The 10477-nt window shown below is 40.7% G+C and overlaps 1 pseudogene; it reads right to left on the reverse strand.

Moving 5' to 3' along the window:
* Window positions 1-3264: 3264 nt before the first annotated feature.
* On the reverse strand, window positions 3265-9194 carry LOC127784705 (uncharacterized; annotated as a pseudogene).
* Window positions 9195-10477: the final 1283 nt, after the last annotated feature.

Below are 10477 nucleotides of genomic sequence, written 5' to 3' on the forward strand. Positions count from 1 at the left end.
ATAATTTATAGGGTGTGAAAGATTAAGGAGAGATGGTGACACTGATATTTATATTGGTTCAGGCCCTCAGCATGAGGTAATACTCTAGTCCAGTTAGTGTAGATTGGATATGTAGGTTTGCGCAGCACAGCGTTGGAATTGCTCGTGGGCACATATGCAGAGCGTGATCACCCCTTAGAGTTTGCCCCGGTGCCCCTTATATAGTTACAAGGTCGGCCGGGCGGATATGGTACGGTATTCCTTATAATTTGTGTACCTACCATCTATTTACATGGGATAAGATTGATCACCTTATTTTCAATCCCTTTCTTAAATTACAAGTAAACCGTATGGCCCTAAGACACTCGGTCCACCCAATGCTCCATGGCCCAAGGCCTTGCCATGAGTACCCGAGTACTGCGTACCCCACAGTCCCGGTTGTGGCCTGTCAGACTCTTGTCAGGCCCAGTGGTCAGAGCAGGAGATCTTTTGCACCGGTTGGTGGCACCAACTAGTACTAAAGATCAATACTTTACAATTACTTCATCTCGGATTATTGTGGTGGATTACTTGTTCCATGTCTGTGAAAATGCATCTTCTAAAATATTTTTTGTTCTTCTACTGTATTGCATAGACCACTTATTCAAAGCATTCATATAAAAAAATATCCCTACAATCAAGTAGATAATCAGCTAAATAATTTGTTTTAAACCGGGAATAAAAGTATTAGCTAATGCACCGGTAAATATATATGGGTGACTTTGCACTTGCATTGTACTCCTCCGTTTCACCTCGTTCCTCTACTTCTCTATAATTTTATGATGCACTATAAATATATTATATCATCCCAAATTTGAAAATTTTGAAAAATGTAACTATTTTTCAAAGTTAGCAATACACAATAGTTTTAAGAAGGAAGAATATGAGAAAGAAAAATGTATGAACATATTTTGTATGTGCTGGGTGGAAAGATTTTAATGTACCTAGTTAAAAATATTCCTAACTTCAACACTCCTTAGGAATGCAGGACAGAAAGAAATAGAAATAGAAATAGAATAGGAAATCACGTGGAAACAGCGAATTTGAAAACACAAGAATGTAGAAGATGGGTTCGTTTGGATGGACGTAGAAAGTGTATAATCCATGTATTTTCTACACATTTAGTTGGGTAGATCCAATCATCTTGGTAACTCCTCTGTTTATCTTCTGTCATTTTACAGTATCATTTGATTTGGCTTTGTGTTTTTTTAAGTACATAGGAACTTGAATTGAACGGTATGATTAATTAGTTTTCAATTGCATTATGTACTCTCATATCTGCTGGTTCGTTTTTCTAACCACATTACAAATGGAACTTTTTTTTTGCGATTTCAACTGACATCTTCATTTCTTCTGGCAGAAGATGTGTGGAAAACTACTGAATAAGATTTTATCTAGGAATGTTCACAGGCATACTGAAATGGTTAATTAGATGCTTAGTCTTCGTTTTACTGAATTTTTCAAATAGAATTTAATCTTCTTTAAGCATACAATTTGTTATTCATCCTTTCACGAGAAAGGTTGTTTACTATATTTATCTCATTTACAAATCCATCTACATGCATTCACTCTGTTACAAGGATACGATAGTCACCCCTGTTACGCTCTTTGAGGAAAGGGCATGAGTGTAATATGTTCCGAGATAAATCATGGTTGTGCCATAGTAAAATTCTTAAATAACTGCCACTGCATTTTCTCGGGTAACAAGCAAACCACTGTGCTTTAGCACTCTAGGCACGACCATAGTTATTAGAACCAGACCAGACCAATGGTCCGACCAGAAAAAACCGGAACCTGGGCGTTGGCCGGTCCTGCAAGCAAACGGACCGGTGAAAACCGCTTGAACCGGACAAAACCGGAGGTGGTTCGACCGCTCATGTGGAGGAGCAGAGGCTGCAGCATCACGTGGAAGAATCGAACCCACAGCCTCCATGTTTCCAAGAAGACTTTCAACCACCAGGCTATGCCACATATTGTGTTTAGTATTGCAACACTCTATCTATTTAAACCGTATTCAACCGGTGGTTTGACCGGTTGAACCAATAAACCAGTAAACCGAGTGCCCTAACGGTTTAATCACTGGTCCGGTCTTAATAACCATGGGCACGACCGCCATTGCTTCCAATGCACAAGTCCAATTGCACCATTTTTCACGCAATTGTCTATGAAGGCTAGACCTTTCATCTGATTTTTCATTAGTCAACCTTTCCTTTCATGTCAATTGCTATTGATATAAGAGTTTAACTCGATTGTCATCAAATACATTATTCCGGGAGCAACCTAAAGTGAATTTAGTGTTTTCATATGACATTTACAGTTACTAGCATGCATCTTGAGTTGAAAAAGAGGAAGGCATGTGCCCATGACAAGGATTGCAATTTTTCATGTACTGTCAAATAGCTTTTTTTAATACTGTTATATGATGTCTTTCTTCAAAAAAATGTATTTCTTTTGTCACATTGCTTTACAACCTCTGTAGATTTTCCATATTTGATTGGAAGTGATCCACTATAATTGTCAGTGTTATTCTTACACACGCAATCCTACTGGAAAAATCAATGCTGATCACTTAGAAGTCCCGCTACAACGTGCGGGGCGTCATCTAGTTTTTTAAAAAATCGTTCTTCTACTGTATTGCATAGATAACTTATTCAAAGCATTCATATAAAAAATATCCCTACAATCAAGTAGATAATCAGCTAAATAATATGTTTTAAAATGGGCATAAAAGTATTAGCTAATGCACCAGTAAATGCATGACTTTGCACTTGCGTTGTCCTCCTCCATTTCAGAATGTTCCTCAACTTTTCTATATTTTCATGGTGCACTAAAAATATATTGTATCATCCCAAATTTGACTAATTTAAAAATCATAATTTTTAAAAATTAGCAATACAATAGTTTTAAGAAGGAAGAATATGAGAAAGAAAAATGTATGAACATATTTTGCATGTGTTGGGTGGAAAGATTTTAATGTACCTAGTTGAGAATATTCCTAACTTTAGGGATCCTTTGGAATGCAGAACAGAAAAAAAATTAGAAATAGGATAGGAAATCGCATGGAAACAGTGAATTTGAAAACACATGAATTTTTTTTTTAGAAAATGGATTAAAATCCGGCCTCTACATCCACAATGGATGTACATAGCCCAACGTCATACAAGAGTACTTAGACCCGAATTCCTTACAATAAGGATAAAAAAAGTACCAAAGTGACAACACTTAAAAGAGAAAAGAGAAACACTACTACTCCAATCTCCTTCTAAGGTTCCACCCATATTTTGCATACAACTCCATGACCCTTGCCTCTAACATCTTGCAATATCCATTCAATTTGTGGCCATCCTCTTCCTTAAGCAACAAAGACCACTATTGTGCCCAATAAGTCCCCTTGAAGATCACCTGCAAAAAGGAATTAGTTTTGGAGCCATTAAAGACCACATCATTTCTATTTAACCAAACCGCCCAACACAAAGCTGTGATGCCCACAAAAATTTGGTACTTTAGTCTAGATTGAACACCATTTAACCAACTACCAAACATATTAGCAACACTAGTGGGTGGTTGAATCCCAAAGGTTATAAAAACGGTGTTCCAAACAGATCTTACCAAATGACAATCAAAAAAGAGGTGTTGTATTGTTTCATTAGAATTACAAAAGCAACATTTAATGCTACCCTTCCACTTCCTTTTTGCAAGATTGTCTTTGATTAGAGTAATCCCTCTCCATAAGTACCACAGGAAAATCTTAATTTTCAAAGGAATACTAAGGTTCCAAATGAAAGTCCTCCTTGGAACTACATCACAATACATGAGAGCATTATACATAGAATTTACAGTGAAGATTCCATTTTTATTAGCTCTCCATCTAAAAACATCATTTTGCTCTGAAAGGTTAACTGACACGACTTTCGACACAAGGTCATGCCAAGCCACTAGATTATCCCCTACGATGGCCCTCCTAAAAGAGACATTAAGAGGCTCTGTGTTTAACACATCAGCAACAACAATATTTTTCTTCCTAACTATATTATAAAGTGATGGATATAGCTTATCAAAAGATGTGACACCAACCCAACAATCCTCCCAAAACCTCAACTGAGTACCATTGTGAACCTCAAAGGATCCATACGAGAAGAAGGACTCCTTAACAGCCATAAGCCCTGACCAGAAATGAGAGTCCCCTGGTTACTTATCAACTTGGGTAATACATTTCTTAGCCAAATACTTCTTCCTAAGTAAGTTCTGCCAAACTCCCTCTTCATTAATGAGCTTATACACCCATTTACTAAGCAAACACTTGTTTTGCAGTTCTAAGTTATGTATTGCAAGGCCCCCACACTCCTTAGGTCTACACACAACACTCCATTTAGCCAGTCTGTATTTTTTTATGGTCATCACATTGCCAAAAGAATCTAGATCTATAATAATCTAGCTTCTTGAGGATACCTTTAGGTACCTCGAAGAAGGATAACATAAACATGGCTAAACTGGTCAACACAGAGTTAATTAACACCAATCTTCCTCCCACAGAAAGGAATTTCCCTTTCCAACTACTCAATTTCTTTTGGAATCTTTCCTCTATCCTCTGCCAATCTTTATTCGACAATTTCTTGTGATGCATTGGAATCCCTAAACATTTGAAAGGGTAATTTCCTTTGCCACATCCAAATAATGTGACATACTCCTTCTCTACTTCTTTTGCCTTGCCATAACAAAACAATTCGCTTTTATGAAAATTGATTTTCAAGCCTGAAAGTTTCTCAAATGTACTAAGCACAAGTTTGAGATTTTTTGCGGCTTCTAAATCATGTTCCATAAAAAGAATAGTGTCATCAGCATACTGCAAAATTGAGAGCCCGTTGTCAATTAGGTGAGGTATTACCCCTTCAAACTTTCCTTGGTCATTCGCTCTCTGAATTAAAATTGCTAACATATCTGCCACTAGGTTAAATAGAATTGGTGAAAGTGGGTCTCCCTGCCTTAAACCTTTTTTTGTTTGAAAGAAATTTCCTATATCATCATTGACTTTCATAGCCACACTCCCTCCATTCACAATTTGATCAATCCACTTGCACCACATTGGTGAAAATCCTTTCATCCTTAAAGCTTGTTGCAAGAACCCCCAATCCACCTTATCATAAGATTTTTCAAAGTCCAATTTCAAAATAACTCCATTCTTTCTTTTCCTATGCATCTCGTGAATTGTCTCATGTAGGATTACTACTCCCTCCATAATATTCCTTCCAGGTAAGAAGGTCGTTTGTGAGGGACAAATGACCTTTTGAGCTACTAGAGCAATTCTATTGGCCATTACTTTTGTAAAGATCTTAAAGCTAACATTCAAAAGACAGATAGGTCTATATTGTTCAATTCGATTAGCTTCCTTTTGTTTTGGCAATAAACTAATGATACCAAAGTTCAAACTATGAAGCGGCAACTTTCCATCATAAAAATCTCTAAAAATGGCCATAAGGTCATTCTTAATTACCTCCCAGAACACTTGATAGAACTCCGCTGGAAAGCCATCAGGCCCGGGAGCCTTATTATGTTCCATATGAAGGATAGCATGTTTTACTTCTTCTTCTGAGAAACTTTTAGTTAGCAATTCATTCTCCTCGTATGAGACCTGCGGAATGTCCTCCTTTTCAGACTCATTCATGGAAAAATTATTTTCCTTCGGTGATCCGAAAAGGTCTTTGTAATAATTAGTAATGTACTTTTTTAATTGCACATCACCTTTAATTACTCCTTCCTCTTGTTCTAATTGGAAAATTTTTGTCTTCCTATGTTTACCATTAGCTATCATATGATAATACTTTGTATTTCTATCCCCTTCCATTATGCGCCTAGTTTTCGCCCTTTGGTACCATTTGATCTCTTCCTCTCTTAGCAAATGCGCTAGTCTATTTTTCAAAAAATTCTTAAGATCCAACTCCTGCTTAGTATTTGGACCTCAGCTTTTTTATCTAGCTCATCAGCCTTTTCTATTAATCTAGCTTTCTCTTTTTTATATGCACCAATAATATTTTTCGCCCATCCTCTTAAAAATTGCCGCAATCTGCGTATCTTATTTTGCCATCTTTCCATCCCTGTTGAACCTTTAGCTTCCTTTTCCCATACATTTGCCACTAGATCATAAAAACCGTCCCTTAACAACCATCCAAGCTCAAACTTGAACAAGGGTTGTTTATTTGCATGTGTTCCAGTTCCCGCATCAAGCAATAAAGGTGTATGATCTGACAATTCTCTATCCAGGGCTCTGACCATTGCTAACGGGAATTTCACTTCCCAATCCGTGCTCATAAGAACCCTATCCAACTTCTCAAAAGTTTGATTTTATAGAGCATTCGCCCATGTAAATTTACGTCTAGTGAGCTCCAGCTCTCTCAAGTCTAAGCTATCTATGACAGCGTTAAACAAGAAAGGCCACTTATCACTATACTTGTCATTATTTTTCTCGCTAGGGTTTTGAATTATATTGAAATCCCCTCCAATTAGAATCGGCAAAGACTCTTTTCTACAAGATCTGACGAGTTCAGTAAGGAAAGCCTCCTTATACTCCTCTTGTGCAGCCCCGTAAACTGCTACAAGGATCCATTGGAAGGCATTTTCCTTATTCCGCATATGAAACTTTACATAGAAGTCTCCTTCATCAATACTAGAAACGTCAAAAAATTCCAAATTTACTCCCAAAAGAATACCCCCAGATCTCCCTTTTGGTCTAGTCCAATGCCACAAAAAGTCTTTACCTCCACAAATGTTCTTAAGGCATGCATTTGAAAAATCACTTTTGCATGTCTCCAAGAGAGCAATAAAGTCTAGCTTTTGCTCCTTGCTTATGTCTGAAAGAAATCTGAATTTAGCCAAGTCCCTAAGACCTCTGCTATTCCAAAAGATCCCTTTCATGTTAAACATTTTTTATTAAGCCCAGCAATCCTAATTCTCCGTTTCTTACTTCTTGATTTTGACTTATGAGCTTTAAAAACTTTTTTAGAGTCACAACTTAGGTGACTAGTTTCCTCATCCATCAGATCACCACATAAGTGACCAAGGACAAGATTATTCAAATCATCTTCCTCCTCTGAACTGTCCCCATCATCCAACTTGTCTAAATTATCCCTTACTAGACTTAAACTACTATTAATCCTTTCAACCTCTGTCTTTTTAAGGCTACAAACTGAATCTGTAATTTCATCACTAGAGGCACCTAGAAGAACTCCTAAATTTTGTAAACTAGAAGTAATAGAGGAATTAGAAAAAGACAAAAACGAATTAACTTCGTTACCTTGTTGCAGCTCTAAATTCTTCCATGCCTTTTCCACATAGTGCACTCCACTATTGCAACCCAGCCTTGCACTAGAACGTTTCGGTGTCATAATTGTCTCCTTAATGTTTGCTGCTCGAGCCACCCTCTCCTTGAAAGCCTCTTCTATATTATTCTCTACTAATGTTAACTCCTCTTGCTCCTGCTCTTGCTCTTGCTCTCCTTTCTCCTCATCTCCCAGATTTGAATCAAGAGGCAACTCCTCCTCCTCTATTGGCTGCTCTGTCTCCTCCATCACCATATCACAAACCTCATTCATCACTTTGCCAACCGCAACATCCAAAATTCCTGAAGCTATAGCAGAGATCTCACTTTCTTTCATCTTATGCTGACATTGGTTCCCATTCAAGGCTGCATCATCCTTTCCTTCTGCTATACCATTCTCCTTTCCATCCACTAACATGTCATCATTTTTTGCTCTTTTAGTTACTCTTCCATCCCTCCCATCACCATCATGCTTATCTTCCTTATTTTCCTCCAAACCATCACCATCTCTATCATCTTGTTCTATTTCTACCTCCTTCCCATTCTCATCAAAACCCATCTTTTCAACCTCGATTTCCAGCTCAAAAAAATGATCGCCAATCACTACATCCAAATTTTTTGGGATAATCCTCGGGTTTAAAACAACCACAAAGATCCTTCCAAAATCATTCTTTCTCAACATTTTCATGTCCACAGTTTGAGTGGCGCCTAAAAGAGAACCAACCGCCCAAATATTAAGGTACTCCCTTAGTTTCTTTCTCAGTCCAAAAACCCGTACCCACACCTTTGGTAGCAGAAACCCCTCCTCCTTCTCATTCCACTCCTCGAACTTCAGACGAGCCCCTGTAAGAACTCCATTTTCTTTCACATCTGCCCCGCCATACGCAATAGCTCGTTGTAACTCTATCTTTGATGGGAAAGGAACAACAAAAGAATTCTCTTCGTGTTCAACTGGCTCCCATTTCCATTTCGACGAAATAATTCTCTGAAGTTGTGATACTGCCTTCTCTTTAGTTAGGCAGCCCCCCTCAATTCTGACCAAAGCTGTCTTGGACCCTTTCTTACTTTTTTGTAGAGGTGGGTGAGGAATGTGATAAAATCCTAACCCATCCACTGAATAACCCACAGCATGTGCAGCAGGTCTTGATTGCTTCAACACTGGGCAACGATGATTGACATGCTCAACACTATCACAAATATCGCAATACAACTCCGACGAACAATCTGCAGCCACGTGCCCCTTCTGAGTACACCTAGAACACACCTTCAACTTTGCTTGAGTTTTGCTAATGTCCTCACGAACATGTTGATCAACAAACAAAGATGGATCACAATCCAAGATAGCCAATTCTGAATTTGTCTCCGGATCGTCCGTCACCACTGCAGGCCCATCCATCTGGTTCACCACTACCTCCATATCACCCACCTTCACCTTCCCTTTCCCAGCACTTGCACCACCGCCTCCCCCTGAAACTCCTCCACCAACCTCCCCCTTAGCTGCAAATTTAGAACCACCTCCTGCCTTGTTAATTCCTCCTCCTGGCCTGCCCTCATTCTTCAACAATGGCCTCTCGCCAAAGCGCTTCGTCGAGAAGCGATTGTTTTCCCAGCCTCCCCTTCTGGGTCGGCCGGCAAAACCTCCTCGGCGTGGACCAAAGCTACGTGATCCCCTTGGCCTGAAACCACTCCTTTGCTGCCCCCAACCATGATTTCCCTGCTGCCCAAAACCATATCCCGGCTCAAAACCTAGCCGGCCAGCATCAAACCTTGCACCAAAAAACTCTTCTTCCTCCTCCCAGAAGCCATCTCCCCTCTCCCTACCATGGCCATCCGAGCGACCGCTGCCTTCACCTCTCCATGCCATGGTGACTTCTCGCCTGCTTCGCTCTCCCTGGGCGCCGCAACTCTGTTCGCCTACCGATTGCTTGCGCTCGCGAGTTTGAGAGGTCTGCACTAACTGTGTAGTGCGAAGCCCTACAGTCATGTCGCTTCGTTTTTGCCTAGTTGCTCCCTCTGTAGCCCACATATGTCGGCCCGCACGCGAGAGTAGTCGGCCCAGTCCTTGGCAACATTTGAATTGGACCAAATTCGACCTTACTCCAAACGAAACAAATTTATGTTCACTGCCGCCCTTCGACAATAACTCGACCGACCGCTTTGACGCCTCGATATCCGACGTGCACTGTCCCCTTGGACTCATCAAAACTATCATTCCTTCTTTTTCTCTTTTGTCGAGGTTCATCAGAAACTTCAATGTCTTAGCATTGTCGTCCAAACTAGACCTCACCGCCGCCGGCGGCAGCGGCGGCGGCACCGCCGCAACCTTCTCCATTATGCTGCATGTATGCGCAACAGGAAGCCTCATAGAGGAAAGAGATTTGTTGGCCCTATCAAGGTTCTCCTCAGCAACTGGCGAATTAACACCGTTTACTGTCGTGCACCTCGCCGGCGAAGCCACAGACGCTCGTTTCTTTTTTTTTTCAAAGCAACTCCTATGACGTCCCCAAAGGTTAAAGGCTGTGAAACCCTAGCCTTTGGTAACGGCCCTTTCCAAGGTTTACAGGTAGTTGTTTTTTGATTCACCACCTTTTCAACCATTTTCTTTGCCAGTTTTCTGTTGCCAATGAAACCAGAATTCATGGAGCACGAACTTACCTTTGGCGGCGAACTCATACAAAGTAAATGTTCACCCGCCTTGAGTATTTCATCCACGGTGAAGCCTTGATCGATGGCCTTCTTGACGAAGCTCTCTTCCGGCAGCACCGAACCACCTTGCACCTCCTCCTCTGATCGACGCTCCTCACGGTCAACTTCATCCTCCGAGCTCTCATCACCCAGAGCCCAGAAGCGTGACCCCAGTGCAAGAGGCTTGGGCACACACAACGGTTCGACAGCATAGCATTTTGTCGGAGCAGAAAACCCGCCTCTAGAACACCCCTTCTTATCCCAAGTCGAAACTTCCGGCGAAGTGCGGCATGGCGTTGCTGCCAACACCTCCGGCCACCAGTTCCTTTCATCCTCTTCCTCTCCCTGCACAACTCCCCAGGTTTCCTTTGGAACAGCCGGCTGTGACCACAGATTTGCACTAGCTCCTGGAGCTAAAGTTAACCGTCGACCACCACCAGCACCCTTGCCTCCGACCACCTT

This window comes from Oryza glaberrima, chromosome 9 (assembly GCF_000147395.1).
Source record: "Oryza glaberrima chromosome 9, OglaRS2, whole genome shotgun sequence".
NCBI lineage: Eukaryota > Viridiplantae > Streptophyta > Magnoliopsida > Poales > Poaceae > Oryza > Oryza glaberrima.